Source organism: Rhamphochromis sp. 'chilingali', assembly GCF_963969265.1.
Source record: "Rhamphochromis sp. 'chilingali' genome assembly, chromosome: 5".
Taxonomy (NCBI): Eukaryota; Metazoa; Chordata; class Actinopteri; order Cichliformes; family Cichlidae; genus Rhamphochromis; species Rhamphochromis sp. 'chilingali'.
Genome location: NC_137932.1, coordinates 4,754,304 through 4,775,119, shown reverse-complemented (window position 1 = coordinate 4,775,119; position 20,816 = coordinate 4,754,304). Strand labels below are relative to the sequence as shown.

General features: G+C 41.7%; 1 protein-coding gene and 1 pseudogene across 3 annotated transcripts in view; both read left to right on the top strand.

The window, feature by feature from the left end:
• pak5 (p21 protein (Cdc42/Rac)-activated kinase 5) overlaps nt 1-20,816 on the top strand; it is an 86,892-nt gene that overhangs the window by 8,589 nt on the left and 57,487 nt on the right. The window lies entirely within an intron of this gene.
• On the top strand, nt 16,885-19,432 carry LOC308397056 (annotated as a pseudogene). Its single transcript has 2 exons — nt 16,885-17,934; nt 17,977-19,432. The product of its transcript is annotated as an uncharacterized misc_RNA (transcript).

The following is a 20,816-nucleotide window of genomic DNA, read 5'->3' as shown; positions in this document are numbered from 1 at the left end:
AGACGATGTGTAAAAGTGGCTCGATTTGACCGTTGTGCGCTTGAACCAATTCAATCAAACCAGTTTGTATTACAGTTAATGAATGTAATGGCAACAGATACATGTTGTGTTCAAAGGCTGAAGCTAAAGCCAGATGATGTCACGTACAGGGTGATGGAAAGAAACGGCACTGTCCTTGTGTTGCAGTAGAAAAGAGTTAGTAGGAAGGGCTGAAACGAAAGGTTGAAATGCATTGCAGCTTAAGAAACACTAGTTAATAGAGAAATGCTACAAAAGCACAGAAAACACAATGGAAGCTGAATATACAATGTAATTGAAACAGGGAAAACAAACCCACAAAGCTCACCAAAAATCCAACTCTAATACCGTCAAGGTAACAAGCTAACAAGCTAACAGTAAAAGGCTAATAGCAAGCATGTATCTACAGTGTTACATGGATCACACGATTAAAACGCACCTTACCATACATCTTTTTCTCCGTCGTGTCTTTTGCCTGAATGATGAAATAATTGCTTGAAAATTAAATGTGTCTCTGTTCTGTCCTATTATGTCTCCCTTAAAAACAGTTTCTCTGTGTTTTGTGTGCTTTTCCTGCGATTTTCTGTTTACTGGTGTTTTCTTAAGTTGCGGTGCATTTGAACTCTCAGGGCCCCCGTAGACACTGGATTAAACAATAAAAAGATAAATGAGTAAATATATTTATATTCTCTTAGGTGGTTTTGTATTCCTTCATTAATTTACTTGGTTATTGATTTATTGTGGATGCTTTTAATTCTAGCATCCAAGGAAAGAGACTTTTATTAAGAGGAGCACCAGATGGGTTTGGCAAACCCAACGATATCTCAGATACCGAGTTTGGTGGACTGCTGTGCAAAGAGCAGCAAGGCCAGTGTTAGCCTAAACTCTGATAGCAGTTGGGAAACTCACACTACACAGTGGATGTGCTTGACCAGGTGTTTGCTTGACCGGGTGTTTGCTTGACTGGGTGTTTCAACGATTGGATTTAGGAATGGGTCAGAAGGATTAACGATTGTTAATGTTCAACTTCAAACCATAGTTGGTCAAAGCCATTGCTAGATCTGGATGGTGACATAACATACATCTCCTATTGACAAACAGCTGCTCAGAATCCCATTTGTTCTGACCAAACAAGTAAAATCCATTCAGTCAGCGTTACAGAAGACGAATAGCATCCTGTTGTTAAGATAATTATACAGAATAGATTACGCTCTGATTGGGCATGCTCAATTGACAATGATTTATATTAGGTAAGACAGTCCAATCTATCCTAGCATTTGGTTTGTGGCTCTATAAAAATTGACTCCATTCCATTCCCAGAGTCAGTTTGGTCAGATTGTGCAATTGAAAACACAAACAGACATGTTTAATGTACTGTGTTAAAGAAGTATCAGTACTGGTATTGTGGTTAGACGATACAGTGGCTTGTGGGGATCTTTTGCTTTTTGTTGTTTAAATTCTGAACTCCTTTGACTGTAAAGAATGTTGTTTCCAACCCTTCACCAGTCAAAAGCAGCAATCTGGACCTAAATTTAGCACTGCTTGGAAACTTGACCATCACACAGATTAGCATCAGAGATGGGATGTCTTAACACGGCCTTCAGCTGGGAAACAACGCAACTTCGGGCATAAAAAAGGCGGTAGTTAAAGAGAAATCTATTTTGTATATGTGTGTGTATTTGTGGGTTTGTCAGTAGGTATACTGCTAGTGAATACTGCATGAAAGTATACATAGACATTTGAGATCACATATTGTTTGCATGTATATGTACTTGCATGCTTATTCACTTTACTGGGCAGATACACACACAGACACACAAGCACGTCCTTTAAGGCGGGCGGCTAATGACGTAGTGTAAGACAGAGAACACAGATGCACTAGCTGAATAGATTAAAGCATTCATCCAGTGACGCAGCTGTGCTCTCTTTGATGCCTGGGCATGAAACTGCAGGAAATGGCAACAAAAGAGGGATGCAGTCTTAGCTGATATTTAAAAAAAAAAGAGATCCACTCTGAAGCGTACAGCAATAGCATGCTAACACACTCTGTCCCTCTCTCTCTGTCTGTCTTACAGTCAGCATCAGCCATATTGGCATATTGGCAAATAACATGACATTTACCTTTGGCAGTAGCTAAATGTTTAAAGACGTGAGTGTGATGAAGCGTTCAAAGGCTTTAATCAGTGGTTTCTTTTAATCATCATCTATTTGTTTTCCTGACACAGAATAATCAAAGAGAACTAAAATATCAGTACCAGCTTCGGCGATCAGTCAGATTGTTATTTTAAATATTGGTGTTGGTCAAAATTTCACAATGTGCACAAGGAAGCAGCTAGCCTCCAACCACGTGCATTTGGGTTGAGGTTTTTTTTTTCAGTTTGTAGCTGGGTGAAATGTTGCTGTGTGTTAATCTACGGAGAGACAAATTGCACATTGGTTTGTTGTGCGCCTGCTTGCAGGACTTTTATTTTGGAGGAGCTCCAACATCCTCGCATGGTTGTGGTTATAACACATTCACAACCCTGCCAGAGCGGCACTACGTGAGCAAGCCGCAGGCTTCATTTAAACTCCCGGTGTGTTTAGAAAGACCACTCCTTAAGTCGACCGTGAGACGCAGGAAGAAGCGGAGGAGAAAGTCGTACGCCGCTGAAATATAAATGGGTTGCACATCTTTGTTTCACTGCAACAGAGCAAACAAAATGGTCCACCCCTCTGAGGGCAACAGTTAAGGCCAGATTTCTAACTAGATAACAAAGAGATCACGTAGTGATAAAGTGATTATGCCCGAGTTCGTTTGGGAGGATTAGCCAGTTGTTTTTGTTGCCCGTGTGGTCGCATGCCACATGTAGCAGCATATACAGTGAAACCACGGAAAGTAGGTCCTTCACGTAGGTCTGCTGTCTCTGCTCTTTTGTAATGTTCCAGGAGAAAAGGCAGTATTACTGATTGTGCAGTTATTCAGCACGCTACAATGCATTATGAATTATTTGGCTTTGTTTCCTCCCTGTTGTTCTATTATCCTTCTAGCTAAGCCTCTTCATTTCATCTGCCCTGGACGACTGTGCCACTGTGCATTTCTCTCTCTGTAATTTATCCATCTGCAGAAACAGATCATGTGTATTTGTGTGTGTGTGTGTGTGTGTGTGTGTGTGGGTGTGTGTGTTCAGTCAGTAATAGGAAACGTTGTGTTTAAGGGTGATGATTACTCTGGCCCTTGTGGTTTACAAGTAGACAAGGTAATGATGGCTGTTACTTTCTCAGCTATCTCCAGTCAATCCTCCTGAAGTGAGTTAGTGTGTGTGTGAGAGAGAGAGCATTTGTGTGCTGAATAGTAGGAAATGACTCTGAAAGCTTGGAGGTATTGCTTCTCATTTTCATGAGCAACATCATTTCTGAATGACAATGAATCACGAGGTCCACCGATCAGCTGTTGCGGTCTACTCATTTCTAACTCAGAGATGACAAAAGTCACTTGCTGATGTTTATCACGGGCTGTGGGCAGGTTTAGTCTGTAAGTGCTGGCCTTGAACTTGTTTTAAACACTGTCTCTGGCTGCCCTTTAAATGCCTCTGTGGCATCCAGCCTGTAGCATCACAAACTACTGGAAAAAGCGATGCTTTGTTAATTGAAGTGGCACTTCATTTCTTACATTTTGGCAGCTATGGAAAGAAATAATAAATTCACTACCCTCCACATCCTTTAAACACTGTTTCAAAATAATCTCTGTCCAGTGAGCATTTTAGTGGACTGAATATAAAAATGGACATTGCTGCTGTGGCATGATCCCCCAAATAGCCAGGTTTTCTTTGCAATTGCTGGCTTGACAAAACTCCAAACCCCACTCACACAGATATCACAAAGGTGGTTTCTTTGTTAACCCAGGCTTTCTGCATCACGCTGTATGCACTCTCAGATAGAAAGGGGCATTTGACACATCTTTTTCCGCACAAACATGGATCAAATGAGCACTTCAGTTTGAGATATTGTCAGAGGAAAAGGTTGCACAGATGTATAAATAACATGAAAACCTCAGCGTAGCAATAAAATGCCACACTGTTTGCTGTAAATAAAACAAGAGCTTAATGCTGCATGATCAACAGAAGCATGCTGAGGAAAAAAAAGGTTATGTTGATTTAGGCTTATCAGTAGCATTTACATATTTTCTGAATCACTAACTGAATGCATGCAAATTCCAGGGACAATAGCATGCATACAGTTTTTAGTGGTGTAACTTTACAACTGCGCTTTGGAGCCCAGTGTTTGTAAGCCACAGTTCAATGGGTAAAATATATCCCTGCAATTTATTTGACCATTATTGGAGAAGATGTGTGTCAATATGTGTGTTTGAAGCATGTATGTGGAGTTTTATAGTCCTTATGTTGAACTATGTAACAAGAAATTTGTATTTTTTTTGTCATTTACTATCCTGCTTATGCAAAACATCTCTGTGCATGTTGTTAGTCTGATGTAAAGAGAGGCTGCAGAGCAGAACCGTTTATTTAAATGATACCTTAAACATTTAAACTAATTATTAAGATGGAAATGAGTGAGACATTTGTAGAAAAAAGAAAGAAGGAAACCAAAACAGAGATGGAGGGAAGATAAGCTTGGTTTAGCTATGTGAGCTCTGAGATTCAGACCACACCCAGTCTCACTTGACTTGCACATCTGATTGTCACAGGCTGTGACAGTATTATCTGCTCTGACTTCTGCCTCCTAGGATACAATGATTAAAGCTGTGGAAAATAGATCAAGAGCAACCAAGGAACTATAGAAGGTTTTGCCTTTCACCCCGAGTACCATTAGGAGAGGTTTAGAGCAGCTAAGGGATGCCATCAACCCAAAATAAGAGCTTTATAGCATCATTTTGAATTTCTTGCGTGTTAAGACAAAGCCATGTACTAAATGTAATCTGCATTTAGCCTTTTATTTTTTGCTTCTGATCCTTTAAAACTTGCAAACTATAACAAAGCGAGATGCAAAGTCATTTCAAACATCTCATTCCTGCTTTTGGTTAGTATCTTGTGACCCATTTGATTCATCTCGGTATCTCTTAGGTGGACCTCGGCCACCTAAGGGAACCGTCAGTACTCAGCTGTGAAGCTGCATGGCGACACTACTGGATATAACACTGGTTATATGGTGCGTGCATATCTGTACCTTTTCCATGGGTCTTAGGCCTGAGAACAGACACAGGCACATATTTCTGTGCGCTCTCACATATCGACACACAGCGGCACTAATCCCGGCCCGTTATCAGTAAGCATCAGCGTGTGAAGTCATGTGGACTGGTATGAGTCTGTGGCTGAGCCTCAAACACTGCGCTGCTGAGATCCGCTGATGAGAACATCTCCGCTGGACTCATGTCACACCCCGACCCACCACTGCCTGGGGGCCCACATTAGCTCAGAGGCTGTTTGGTGGAGCGGAAAGGCAAGCTATATTTAGCATTACATGTAGTCAAGAACTGCTGTATTCAGGACACCAGGCAAAAGTCAGATGTAGTCAAAATGGTCAACTTTTGCAGAGTCGTTTTGCTGCTGCATTGTTGTTTTTATTACAGTTTTACCCTCCAGAATACAAAGAGTTACTCTGTTTGCTCTCGAGACTCTAGCTCGAGAACAGATTTAGTTAATCCTCAAACGTTTGTTTTAGCTGTTGAACTACTGAACCCGAGTTCACTGAATATCTCTGTATCGATTTTTATTATTTTTATAATCACGTAGCGGTCAAGGATTTGCCCCGCGCTGCATTAGTTTAGTCTTTCAGAGTGGGTTTAGTGTTTAATTATTCATCACGGGACATAATAGATCAAACTGAAATGATTGTCTCTGTCATGTCGGTCAGAATTTGTTTGGTTTTCTGGAACATGATTTACTTTGTCTGCTCCACTACACAAACCGGCAGCATGGCCCTGTCACCATTTGCATGCAGGTCCTTTCAGGGTTTGAACTCTGGCCTCTTTGTTGTGAGGGCATCCTGTACTAGTGCATGTGGAAGTGAAAGTGCATTAGCAGAAAATTCAGGAGACAAAGAATTTGAGTTGCACACAGCAAATCCAGCATGTCCAAATTAACACTGTCGGATTTGATTTCAACACTATTAAAGTGTCTATATGGGTCCACACCAGAAAGTGTTAATTTAACTCTTTTTGGAGAGTTGGTACGTTAACTCTGATTTAGTGTTAAACACCAAATCTGTCTGGAGTTGATAATTTAACACTTGGTGTTAAGAGTTTATATATTAACTCTCAAAGAGTATTTTAGTTTAACTACGTAAGAGTTATCTTCTAATTCATTCTAAAAAGCGGGAATTTTACTGTTCTGAACTTCTAGAAATTTCTTTTGGAAATAAACATTTACTAAAAAGATGCAATGGTTTTTGAAAAACATTTATTCTGAACTGTGCACCTCAATTTCAAAACATTTTCTGAAAGATGTAACAGTATACATGTTCTCACTTTCATTAGAATTTTGTTTATCAAAAGGTCTGACATGGTAAATGCAAATAACAGCATTCTCATCACTTATTTCTTCAATACAATATGCATGTCCTTCATTCATCCCTTTGTGGAACTTCAACGCACTTCTGCTCTCCCCCATATTCCATCTTCACAAGCATATCCTGTGCGGAGATTGAATAAAAATTAGTTGACACTAATTAATGGCACAAATAATCCAGTAAACAATTGCAGCACAGTAAAAAAAAAAAAAAAAAAAAGGAATCCTCTTTGAGCCATTACTTGTGTAAAGTATTTTCCCAAAAGACAAGGACACAGGCAACAGGTAATACTGAACTAAATGTAAAACCTCAACCTTTTTCATTTTTACCTAAACCGTGTGCACAAAACTCTGGAGGGATCTATGCTAACGTAGAATCCAGTCAGGACGTCTGCTACTGCTGTTTGCTCGTTTATTTTTTATTTTTTATGGGCGATCGTTTTCAGGCTTCAAGTAGCACCATTATACCAACATTTCACATTCTACACATTGTTTTAGGTGTATTTGACCAAAAGTTTGACTGAAAATTCACATGCAAGCTTTTTTTCATGGCTGTGGTATTTGCCCGCAAACAATACCTTTCAGCTAGCTAAAACAGAATATTATGCTATCAGCGAGCAACATGGCTAATGCCTTTCACACAGCTTTGTCTCAACTCCAAAGAGCCACAGAAGTAAAAGCTCATAATAATAATTGAAACAATCTTTGAAAAAATGACTTACCAAGCATGGCAAACAACTCAAATATGTAGAGCAAAATGTTCTGAAACGGCTTCACTTCAGCTTCGATTGGAGCCGTGCTGGGGGCGGAGTCTGTGAATTTACTCTGTTGGTGTCATAGCCCCTGTAGGAGTTCAGAGTTAAGAGGTCAAGAGTTAATGTTTCCATTGTAACACCTCCAGATTTGACAGAGAAACACTCATTTTTAACACTCGATTTTAACTACTATCATTTTACACCTCAGAGTTACATTAAAAGAATGTGACTCTGCTTAGAGTAAAATTAACTCTACTTTTGCAAGAAGACTATTAACACCAAAACATTTAACACTTTTGAATTTGCTGTGCAGGTGTTTCTCAGTGTTAGTGCTTTTCTTGGCTCATGCTCAGGAATTAAAATGGGAAGGAATCCATAACTGTTCCAGGACTGAATTCAGTCTGACAGGCAGTTTAATGTAAAAATAATAAGTTCATTTCTCACGTGCTACAGCCTGGCATTGCCTTCACCTGACGCCACGGAGATACTCACTTAACATATCAGAGAGTAATGTCACCTGACAGTCCACCTTCACACTCAACGGACATCCTTTGTTTCCTTCCTTCTCACTGTCAAGGGTGCAAATGTCAATGAAGCTGTGGGCGGGGGAACTTTAGCATTTGGCTAGTGCTACAAAGGGGCACAAGCCTACAAACTTTGTTTGTAGAGTCAGGTGTCTTCAAATGTTTCAAGCAGCTTAATAGATACCACCAAAAATGCAAATTGTTTCTGCACAGTTTTACAAAACACGTGTCCTGCTTGGAAAAAGTAGAAAAAGCCTTCCAACGTGTGATACCTTCACTCTCAGAGGTGAAGCCGCTGACTCCATGTAGGATTGTAAGTTTTTTCTTTTCATCTTTTTATAGAAATATCACTCTCCAGAGAAATTTAGGAGATGCAGAATATCTTCCTTGTTTTCTTTCCCACACATCATGCATGGACTTCGTTTGAAACAACTGAGAAAGAATTTCAGAACTTTAAGACCACGCACTCGGGGGATGTGAAACAAGCACCATTTTGGCTGCTTCCAAGCACAGTAAAAGTTACATTTCTTTCATAAATATTGGAAAAATCTTCAGTTATACCAGAGTAAATATAATTTTAAAGCGCTCTTTAAGGACTTAAGCTTAAGGACCTAAGCTTATCCCAGTGTTTCTTTTTCTGTTTAGCCCTACTGCCATTGGCATATTTCTCCTTTGATTTAAAAAAAATAATATATATATATATATATATATATATATATATATATATATATATATAGGCACATGGGTCAATACATGAGCGGGACACAGAAAGGAATTGGCAAGAATACCAGAGGTGCAAAACACCAGCTACTGGTAGACAGAACAATCAGCCGAGACTGCAAGACCAGACTGACCAACCTGTGCACTGCCTGGATTGATTACAAGAAGGCCTATGACTCAATGCCCCACAGCTGGATACTGGAATGCCTAGAATTGTACAAGATCAATGGGACCCTAAGAGCCTTCATCAGGAACTCAATGGGGATGTGGCGAACAACACTAGAGGCCAACTCCAAGCCCATAGCACAAGTTACCATCAAGTGCGGGATCTACCAAGGAGATGCTCTGTCCCCACTGCTGTTCTGCATAGGCCTGAACCCCCTCAGTGAGATCATTAACAAGACTGGCTACGGATACCGACTACGGAACGGAGCAGTTGTCAGCCACCTCCTGTACATGGATGACATCAAGCTGTATGCCAAGAGTGAACGAGACATCGATTCACTGATCCACACTACCAGGCTATACAGCAATGACATTGGAATGTCGTTCGGACTGGAGAAGTGTAGTCGGATGGTAACAAAGAGAGGGAAGGTAGTCAGAACTGAGGGGATTGAACTACCAGAAGGCAACATTGCAGACATAGAGGACAGTTACAAGTACCTGGGGATCCCGCAGGCAAATGGGAACCATGAAGAGGCCGCTAGAAAGGCTGCAACCACCAAGTACCTGCAGAGGGTCAGGCAAGTCCTGAGGAGTCAGCTGAATGGTAAGAACAAGATCCGGGCCATCAACACATACGCCCTGCCCGTGATCAGGTACCCTGCTGGGGTAATAGGCTGGCCAAAGGAGGAGATAGAAGCCACTGACATAAAGACAAGAAAGCTCCTGACCATGCATGGAGGGTTTCACCCCAAGTCCAGCACCCTGAGGCTGTACGCTAAGCGGAAGGAAGGGGGCCGGGGACTGGTGAGTGTCAGCACCACAGTCCAGGATGAGACAAGGAACATCCAAGAATACATTGGGAAGATGGCCCCAACTGACCGAGTGCTCAGTGAATACCTCAGGCAGCAGAAACCCAAGAAAGAGGAGGGAGACGAGGAACCATCATGGAAGGACAGGCCCCTGCACGGTATGTACCACCGGCAGATAGAGGAGGTGGCTGATATCCAGAAATCCTACCAGTGGCTGGACAAAGCTGGACTGAAAGACAGCACAGAGGCACTAATCATGGCAGCACAAGAACAAGCTCTGAGTACAAGATCCATAGAGGCTGGGGTCTATCACACCAGGCAAGACCCCAGGTGCAGGCTGTGTAAAGATGCCCCAGAGACAATCCAGCACATAACAGCAGGGTGCAAGATGCTAGCAGGCAAGGCATACATGGAACGCCATAACCAAGTGGCCGGCATAGTGTACAGGAACATCTGTGCCGAGTATAACCTAGAAGTCCCGAGGTCAAAATGGGAGATGCCCCCAAGGGTGGTGGAGAATGACCGAGCTAAGATCCTGTGGGACTTCCAGATACAGACGGACAAAATGGTGGTGGCTAACCAACCGGACATAGTGGTGGTAGACAAACAGAAGAAGACGGCCGTAGTGATCGATGTAGCGGTTCCGAATGACAGCAATATCAGGAAGAAGGAACACGAGAAGCTGGAGAAATACCAAGGGCTCAGAGAAGAGCTCGAGAGGATGTGGAGGGTGAAGGTAACGGTGGTCCCCGTGGTAATCGGAGCACTAGGTGCGGTGACTCCCAAGCTAGGCGAGTGGCTCCAGCAGATCCCGGGAATAACATCGGAGATCTCTGTCCAGAAGAGCGCAGTCCTGGGAACAGCTAAGATACTGCGCAGGACCCTCAAGCTCCCAGGCCTCTGGTAGAGGACCCGAGCTTGAAGGATAAACCGCCCGCAGGGGCGTGCTGGGTGTTTTTTTTTATATATATATATATAGACTATGCTCTAAACAGGCTAGAATTGCTGTGGTAATATAGACATTGCTAATGTAGGTCAACAGATTCACCCGTTCCATTTACCATCTGCAGCTAAAGACAAGTGGTGTGGAAGAGAAGATAGTTATACGCAGCGACTGGTTGTAGAAGTGGAGAGAGAAGAAATGATCTGTCCAGTCTGAAGTGGTGGCCTGATCAATGTTTTATAAGTATGGCCACTCTTCTTTGTAGGTTAGACTTATCTTTCCTCCCCCACGTGTGTGCCAGTGGTGAAGCTGTGAGTCATAGCGGGCTGTGTTTTTGAGATAATGGCCCACATTGTGTGTGTGTCTGTGTGTGTTTTATGTTTTTTCCAGTACAATTGACAAGCAACACAATTAACTAACATTAGTTTTAATTTAGAGACCATGAAACCATTTAATTTATAACATTTGAGGCTGAAAAGCAACACTGACAGATTAGTTTATGTTGCTATAGTAGCAGATCTGCTGTGATGTAGAGCAGACACAAATGTTTTCATGCATGGCTTCCTCCACATTTTTAATGTTTCAACATAAGGCTGCAAAGACCGGAGCTTTTATGTATTTTTTGTGTGTGTGTGTCAAATGGCCTGCATCTCATGTACGCTACAAACCAATCAGCTAGAGGTTGTACGTGGATGTGGAGGCCATGGACATTGCAGACTTCTTCTGTCAGCTGCTCCCTTTAGAGGTCGCCACAGCGAATCATCTTCCGCCATCTCACACCGTCTCTTGCATCCTTTTCTGTCACACCAACCCTCTGCATGTCGTCCATCACTACATCCATGGGCCTTATCTTTGGTCTTCCGCTTTTCCTCCTGCTTGGCAGCTTCATCTTCAATGTCCAATATGAGTTATATTTGCTATCCTTGCTCTTCACATGTTCAAGTGTTACAAGATGGTAGTGAGATCTGCTTTGATGTATGGTTTGTAGATAGTAGCGCTGACAAAAAGACAGGAGGTGGAGCTGGAGGTGACAAATTTGAAGACGGTAGTGACTAGAATGGACAGGATTAGAAATGAGTACATCAGAGGCACAGCTCAGGGTACTGACTTAGAGATGCAAGGATATTGAGTCTATTGTTGCAAAATCAACTTTCAGATGTTAACTGACTCACTTGGGTGCTTATATTCTGGCAACAAATGAAGGGTTACACGACCTTTAAAATGAGGTCACACTCTGCTCTGCCTCTACACATGGTGTGCATGGCTTGCCTGGGATAAAGAGTGACACTTGTCATGGGTTTTAAGCAGCAGGGCACACTGCATTGTCCTCCACTGTTAAGGTGAAAGCCTCAGGTTGCATCATCCATCAAAGCGGATATTTTTCCTTAGCACTGTTGGCTGACATGAGGGACTGCTGTGCTCTCAGAGTCATGTTTTGCTGCTCATCAACAATGGATATATAGGTATATATAAGGCTTCTTTCTCCTGCTTAACTGTTCTTGATTAGCAAAATGCTGACTTAAGGCTATCTAATGGCTGTTTTTCTTATAATTTCCTAAAACCCTTCCGTGAGCGAAATTGTCTGATCATAACATACTAACTGTGAGGCTGCAGAGTTCAAAAGTGACAATAAATCTAATGACCTTTTGGAGGCACCCTTCTGTCGCCCTCTGTAATGTCTGTAGTGACAGAACAAAGGCATCTCACTTCAGCTTTCTGCGTGGTCATTTTACCAGTAAACATAACAAAAATTACTGCACAGATATTATCTTTAATCTGCACAATATGCACAAACGTAACAGGCTGCCTATGTGCGACCCCTGCAGGTGCTGCTCAGCCATGGAAACCCATGCCAAGAAGCTCCCGGTGCACAGTTTCTGTGCTGATGTTCATGCCACAGGCCTCTTTTGGTGCTGCACTCCATATTAGTCCCAGTTTCTCATGTGGGAAAATTCATTGCCTGCAACTGCTTTGGTGGTCTGTCAGTTTATTCTGCTACAATATTCTCTGAGCCCAAAAGTGATATTTGGGAAAGCTTGGCCAGGTATCGATGAGGACAGTTGACATTGCCGTGATAACTTTATCCATCTCCTCCTGTAATGATCAATAATTCTTTGTCTGAAGTCTAAATGCATTTTTTGACATGATGCTTTCTAAAGTGACAGCTCAAACCCTGACGTTTTTACAGTGTTTTTAAAATGGAAAATAGCCTCAGATTTAACACTTAAATCCCCACGGACTGCCATTTGGCTTTTCTACCTTTAAAACCCGGAGAGCAGCCAAATGGCTTTTAGCTAAGCTTTAACTTCAGCGAAGTGGAAGCTAAATTGGCTAGTCATTCATATGTAAATTAGGTTGTTACCTGGGAATTCTGGAGGGAGGGGAGTGGGGGTGTGTGATTGAGGGGGTGGGGGAGCTGCTAAAAGCTGTGAACTTCCTTTTGTGTTCGTCTTGATGCATTCTCAATCATCCAGGGAAATAAATCTCCAAAAGTCACCAACTTGGAGTGTTTCAGTTTGCCATCTTAGGGAGAAATCAACACACATGGGTGTATGTCCTTTGTTGCTGAGATTTATTGATAAAAACAGTACAAAAAATCAACCATTTGTACACATATTTACAAATAATAATAAAAAGTGAGTGAGTACATTTCAACATTTTCAACATTATACCAGTGGTCTGATTGATGCCACAATGGAGCAAATCGAGCAAAGACTGATAAGTTCGCTGCAATTTCCAGTGTGTGGGGATCATTTGTCACCAACTGCATCACGTGCTACAACCCTGGTCTACATATCACCGTTGATGAACAGCTTTTCCCATCAAAAACTCGGTGCTGTTTCCTGCAGTATATTGCAAGTAAACCTGACAAGTTTGGGATCAAGTTTTGGGTGGCTTGCGACCTAAAATCCAAGTACATTTGCAATGTCTTCCCATATCTTGGCAAGGACCCCAATCGTCCCACTGGGGAGAGACTTTCTGAAAATGTAGTAATGAGGCTGATGGAACCATTCCTAGACAAGGGCAGAAATGTTACCACGGACAATTTTTTCACATCGCTTTCACTTGCGCAAAAACTTCTTAGACTGAAAACCACCATCCTCGGCACAGTCAACAAGATTCGCAGGAAAATTCCTCAATCCACTAGACAGACAGATCGCAATGAATTCACCACTCAGGTATGTTGCAGGTCTTTTGTGGTTCTATGTTTATGTGTTTCATTGTGTGTAAAAGGGCTATGGAAATAACAATTTATCTTATTTCTTAGGTGTTTTCAGGAACACGGCAACTGGCCAGCGCCGTGTTCCTCTGCGGACAGTGTACTCCCGAACCATCTGGTCCATCACATCCACGCCACACTTTGTTTTGTTGTAAAGGGTGACAGTGTTTGGCTTCCTTTTGGTAGTGTTATCAGTCTGAACTAGGGCTGTCACGATTTGTCGACTAGTCACGATTACGTCGACTATCAAAATCGTCGACGACTGATTTAATAGTCGACGCGTCGTTTGAAGCTTTGTAAGATCACAAAAGACGCAGGAATAAGTGGCAGGATTTAAGAGTGTAATAACGGACTGAAACAGAAGATGGCAGCATTGCATGTACAAGGATGTCAGCTACCGTTAAACCCCGAAGAAGAAGAAGAAGCAGCTGTGTCCCAGAATTCATAGCGCGGCCCAGCGCAGTTTCCAACAATGGCGGCAGCTGGTTAGTTTTAATGTTACTCTTATTATTCTTTCTGGGTCACAAAATAAACGTTTAACATATTTTCAGGCGAGAATGTAGCTGTGTAAACCTCAAATATCTGCTCAGTTTATCAGGACACCACATATTTTCAAAAGCGCTCCGACGTTTTCGGAGACATCTGTTACCCACTAGCTCGTTAGCGAGCCGGGGGCTAGGCTCACTAGCGCCGTGAGAACACCGGACTCCCCGCAAATCGTTTTCAAACCCACCGCCGTCTTTCGCTACTCAGGTTAAATATATATGAGTCACTTAGATAACTTAAAATGTTATTGTTTGGCTTTTTTTTTTAGTGTTTTATTTGTTCCTGAGTAAATCAGTTTGTCTGAGATTAAAGTTATAGTTTTTACACAGCTGAATAAACGTCAAGCAGACAACTGATTATCAGAAGTGTGAGATGCTCCAGAATATACTCCAGTGTCCTGTTATATTTTAGATAGCAAGGAGTTTATTAAACTTCACCGAAACAATCCGCAAATTTCATTAAAATTTAATAAACTATCATCTTGTCTTTATTTTTAGTTAGCACAGACCTTAAACACTTAAAGCTGTAAGCTAATGATAGTTATATAAGAGCAGATGCTGCTGGTGCAATAAGCTGTAGTTTTGCGTCCAATGGATGATGATCTGATTAGTCGACTAATCGCAAAAATAATCGGTGACTAGTCGACTATCAAAATAATCGTTTGTGGCAGCCCTAGTCTGAACCACGCTGTGCATGCTGCTAAGAATATAGACTGTCTTCTTCCGTTTGGCCGCATACGCTGTCAGCGTGGCAGCAGAGGTTGAAAACACCTAAGAAATAAGATAAATGGATAGTACTGGATGGTACTTGGATTTTAGGTCGCAAGCCACCCAAAACTTGATCCCAAACTTGTCAGGTTTACTTGCAATATTCTTCAGGAAACAGCACCGAGTCTTTGATGGGAAAAGCTGTTCATCAACGGTGATATGTAGACCAGGGTTGTAGCACGTGATGCAGTTGGTGACAAATGATCCCCACACACTGGAAATTGCAGCGAACTTATCAGTCTTTGCTCGATTTGCTCCATTGTGGCATCAATCAGACCACTGGTATAATGTTGAAAATGTTGAAATGTACTCACTCACTTTTTATTATTATTTGTAAATATGTGTACAAATGGTTGATTTTTTTGTACTGTTTTTATCAATAAGATAAGATAACCTTTATTAGTCCCACACGTGGGAAATTTGTTTTGTCACAGCAGGAAGTGGACAGTGCAAAAGTTATGAGGCAAAAATTAGAATACAATAAGAATAAATACAGTACACAACTGTACAGAATAGAATAAAATAAAATACTATATACAGTAGAATAAAATAAAATAAATATACAATAAGATAAAAATAGAATACAAATACAAATACTATATACAACTGAGTAAAAATACAACGATGACAGAAAGGATTATTGCACTTAGTATTATTGCATATGTATGGATGTGTGTGCTTGATCAGTTAAAGTCTTTATTATGGAGTCTGACAGCAGTGGGGAGGAAAGACCTGCGAAATCTCTCCGTCCCACACCGTGGGTGCCGCAGTCTCCCACTGAAGGAGCTGCTCAGTGCTGTCACAGTCTGCTGCATGGGGTGGGAGATGTTGTCCATCAGGGATGACAGCTTAGCCGCCGTTCTCCTGTCACTCACCACCTCCACTGGGTCCAGAGGGCATCCTAGAACAGAGCTCAGCAACAAAGGACATACACCCATGTGTGTTGATTTCTCCCTAAGATGGCAAACTGAAACACTCCAAGTTGGTGACTTTTGGAGATTTATTTCCCTGGATGATTGAGAATGCATCAGCAGCTCCCCCACCCCCTCAATCACACCCCCCCCCCCCACTCCCCTCCCTCCAGAATTCCCAGGTAACAACCTAATTTACATATGAATGACTAGCCAATTTAGCTTCCACTTGGCTGAAGCTAAAGCTTAGCTAAAAGCCTACCAGCCATTTGGCTGCTCTCGGGTTTTATAGGTAGAAAGGTAGAAGCCTGGGGATGTTAAAGACTAGAAATGAAAACATGTGAGTCCTGTCTTTAAATAAAAATATATAATTCCCTATATTCCTATCTATTCTTGACATTGAAGCTTTACTCTTCTTGATATTGTGACAAAATACTCTTGGGTTAACCACGAGCTTTCTAAAAACTTGCATATAACAATTGTGCACCACTCATTCCTCATCTTTGCTGCCCATCATTACAACTTTGCTAATGATGGGCAGCAGGTTAGTGTCATGATGTCACCTCAGACATAGTTAAAAGCCCTGTTAACGTAGCTGCTTCTCGCCGGGTGCGGTGGCGCGTGCCTGTAATCCAAGCTACCGGGAGGCTGAGGTTGGAGGATCGTTTGAGCTCACGAGCTCTGAGCTGCAGCAGGCTATGTCGATTAACACAAAATAATTATCCTCATTCAAAAGTCATGTAAGAACCTCATTGGCTTACGGAATGTTGATGTTATTTAAAAAATTCATACAAAAACATGACCTCATTCTAGAATGTCATGTGACAACCTCATTGGCTTATGGTATTGTGATGTCACAGGCTTCTGAATCCATAAATAGGGGTGAGGAGGTACAACTTTCAGTCCGTTATTTGCAGCACTTATGTTAGCAGCATTCAGACGTTCACCAGTAAAGCATTTTCAAACATTTGGACCCTTTTCGTACTCACGGTATACAGACTCCAACATGTCTCAGAAAGAGCAAGAAAGACAAGAAGCTGACCCCAGCTCTATTCCATGGTATGAGTCCCTAGACCCTTACATCAGCTCTCTTCCTTGGGATGAACAGGTGGAATTAGAGGAAAAGCGATTGGAAGAAATGGAGAAGGAAAATCTCATGAACAGAGAAAAGATTAAGATCCTGACAGAAGAAAATGAGAGAAAGAGCGCTGAATTAGAAAAATTATCCTACCAGCTTCAGGAAAGGGAAGATATTATTGAGGAGAAACAATGGGCTCTCCAAGATAAGAAGAATCACGAGCTCCAAGAAAAGCTTGATGAAGCTCTAGAAAAAATTAAAGATCTGCTCCAAAATGAGAAAAAAGAGAGCATAAAACAGGAAAACATGGTCAAGAAGAATCAGGAGCTCCAAGAGAAGCTTGACGAAGCTCTGGAAAAACTGAAGGAACTCCACCAAGAAGAGAAGCAACAGTCCACACAGCAGAGAGACATGCAGAGCAAACTCCAAGCCATGGAGGAAAAATACAAAGCGCTGCAGGTGAAACATGACAAAACTCTGCACAAAAGTCAACAGTTGCTTCAAGACAAGAAGCAAATGGAAATGAAACAGAAGGAAATGGACTCCAAGCTTGACGAGATGGAGGAAAAACACAGATTGCTCCAAATCAAGCTTGAGAAAACAGTGCACAGAAATAAAGAGTTCATTCAAGAGAGAGAGCAACAAGAAATGCTGGAGAAAGAAACAGACTCCCAGCTTGAAGTCTTGGAGGAAAAACTGAAAATGCTGCAAATAACTCTTGAGGAAACACTGCTCAAAAATAAAGAGCTGCTTCAAGAAAAAGACCAACAGAAAATACATCAGGAGGAAATGGATTGCAAGCTGAGGAACATCGAGAAACAAAATGAAGGCTTGCAAGTGATGCTTGATGAAGCTCTGGAGAGAAATAAAGAGTTTCTGCACGAGAAAGACCAACAGACAATACAAAAGGAAGAAATGGATTGCAAGCTGAGGCACATCAAGAAACAGAATGAAGGCTTGCAAGTGATGCTTGATGAAGCTCTGGAGAGAAATAAAGAGTTTCTGCACAAGATAGACCAACAGAAAATAAAAAAGGAAGAAATGGATTGCAAGCTGAGGAACATTGAGAAACAGAATGAAGGCTTGCAAGTAATGCTTGATGAAGCTCTGGAGAGAAATAAGGAGATCCTCCAAGAAAAGAAACAAGAGCCCATAGAGCAGAGACACCTGCAGAGCAAACTCCAAGCCGTGGAGGAAAAATACAAAGCGCTGCAGGTGAAACATGACAAAACTCTGCACAAAAGTCAACAGTTGCTTCAAGACAAGAAGAAACTGGAAATGAAACAGAAAGAAATGGACTCCAAGCTTGATGAGATGGAGGAAAAACACAGATTGCTTCAAGTCAGGCTTGAGAAAAAAGCGCACGGAAATAAAGAGTTCATTCAAGAAAGAGAGCAACAAGGAATGCTCGAGAAAGAAACGGACCACAAGCTTGAAGTCTTGGAGGAAAAATGCAAAATGCTCCAAATAACTCTCGAGGAAACACTGCTCAAAAATAAAGAGTTGCTTCACGAGAAAGACCAACAGAAAATACAACAGGAAGAAATGGCTTGCAAGCTGAGGAACATTGAGAAACAAAATGAAGGCTTGCAAGTAATACTCGATGAAGCTCTGGAGAGAAATAAGGAGATCCACCAAGGCAAGAAACAAGAGCCCGTAGAGCAGAGAGACCTGCAGAGCAAACTCCAAGCCATGGAGGAAAAATACAAAGCGCTGCAGGTGAAACATGATAAAACTCTGCACAAAAGTCAACAGTTGCTTCAAGACAAGAAGCAAATGGAAATGAAACAGAAGGAAATGGACTCCAAGCTTGACGAGATGGAGGAAAAACACAGATCGCTCCAAATCAGGCTTGATAAAAAAGCGCACGGAAATAAAGAGCTTCTTCAAGAAAAAGACCAACAGAAAATACAACAGGAAGAAGAAAAACTTAATCTCCAGAGGAATAATCAAGCACTCCAAGAATTGTATAACGAAACAAAGTACAAATCAACTGTACTGGAAGAAGAAAAGAAAAACCTGGAAAAACAATGCTCAGCGATGCAGAGTAGCATCAATGAGATGCTGAGAAAAAATACCGAACTTGAGGAACTTTCTAAGACCTTGAAGTACAAAAACACTGAAATCCAGGCGCAAAAGCAAGAACAACAGAAAACACATAAAGACCTGCAGTGTAGACTTCAAGAAATCCAGAAGAGAAACCAGCAGCTGGAAGACATGCACACAGATGTGCACAAGGCAAAGCGAATAGAGGAGGCAACAGTTAAAGAACTGAAAGACAAGCTTAAAGAAAAACAAGAACAATTAGAAGACATGGTGAAAAGGTGCAACAAACTTGAGAAAGAAAACGCAGAAACAATCGATGAGCTGAAAACCCTCATCATTGAGAAAAAAGTGCTGGTGGAAGAGTATCTGAAAAAGAAGAAAAAACGCTTCCACTGGTTCTGGAGGAGGGGCACTGCTGCTTCTCACCTGATGTAACCTCGTCTTCCTCCACCTCTATTCCATCTTCATTTCCCCCCTTCCCCTCCCTCCTTTTTCTTTTTTCACCCTCACCCCCCGACCAGTCCCGGCAGTTGACTGCCCCCTCCTGAGCCTGGTTCTGCCATAGGTTTCTCCTTTAGGTTTCTTTCACTTTAAAAGGAGTTTTTCCTATCCACTGTCGCCTGGTGCTTGCTCAGAGGGGATTGTTGGGGTTTTCTCTCATCTCTCTCTTTCATTCTTTCTATCCTTTCCCCCCCCTTCTGCCTTTTCCTTTACCCAATAAACACAATTGCCCACATTTTACATTTGTTTGAAAAATGTCTTCATTCAACAATAATTCATCTTAGGTATAAAAACAAGAAATAGGTAATAGCTGCATGTGTGTTTGTGTGTGTGCATAATATACATACTTGTTTCCCAGAAAGATTTAATACTAGATGGATAGAGACAGGTTTTTAACTTGAATTGTGAGCTTTGAGCATCACATAGTTAAAGCACATGATTGCACAGCAGCGGTTTGTGTCGTGGCTCAAGAAAAAATTGAGTGTTTTGCTGGGGTAATAATATTGACCCTGGTAATTTTTGTTTTTTTCTGAAATAATTCCTTTATTTGTGCAAATAGAAATAATTTTTACTCTCTAAAGAAAACTAGTATGTTTGTAAATGCTATTTTATAAAAGCTGCTTTTCTTGTCTAAGGTGAAAACAGTGCTTAACCTCTGATTTGCTTGTCCCAGCAGGCTATATCCAAGCACTCTAAACCAGACCTTCCCAAAGTGTGTGTGTGTGTGTGGGGGGGGGGGGGGGGGGTATGACAAGGGAAAAAAAACAAAAACAATGCTTGGACACTGCTAGCACGGGGCGCCTACACAAACGTAAAGCAGGGGATGAAGCATCGCTGAATATATTTCCAAACCAACTTCATTCTAAGCCAAAGACTAGAAAATATGGTGAAGCATATCTGCCCTTTGGTTTAACCTGCACAGGTGCCGAGGTAGGTCTCCCTGCAGAATTGGTTTTCCCTTCGTCGGGAGCAGCGCTGGGCTCTCCAAATCACGGACAAACAGTATCCCACATTCTTGATTTTTAGTTGATGTTACGCCCCACTTAAAAACGAAGTGTTGACTGGAGTGAGGGGTAACACAAAGTGAAAGAGAACACATGAGCTACTGGAGAATAGATGTCATTAAACGTGATTTATTGCCCAAAACTACTTTACTTCAGGGTCTCCAAGGCCAAAACAACAAACAAAACACCCCCTTTAGCTAAAAATCAAACCAAGTACTCACTAACCAAAACAAAATACAATGGCTGAGCTCCCTGTCTAACCAAAAACAGGAGAAAACAGTTGAAACAAAAATGGCAGAGAACCCCTAC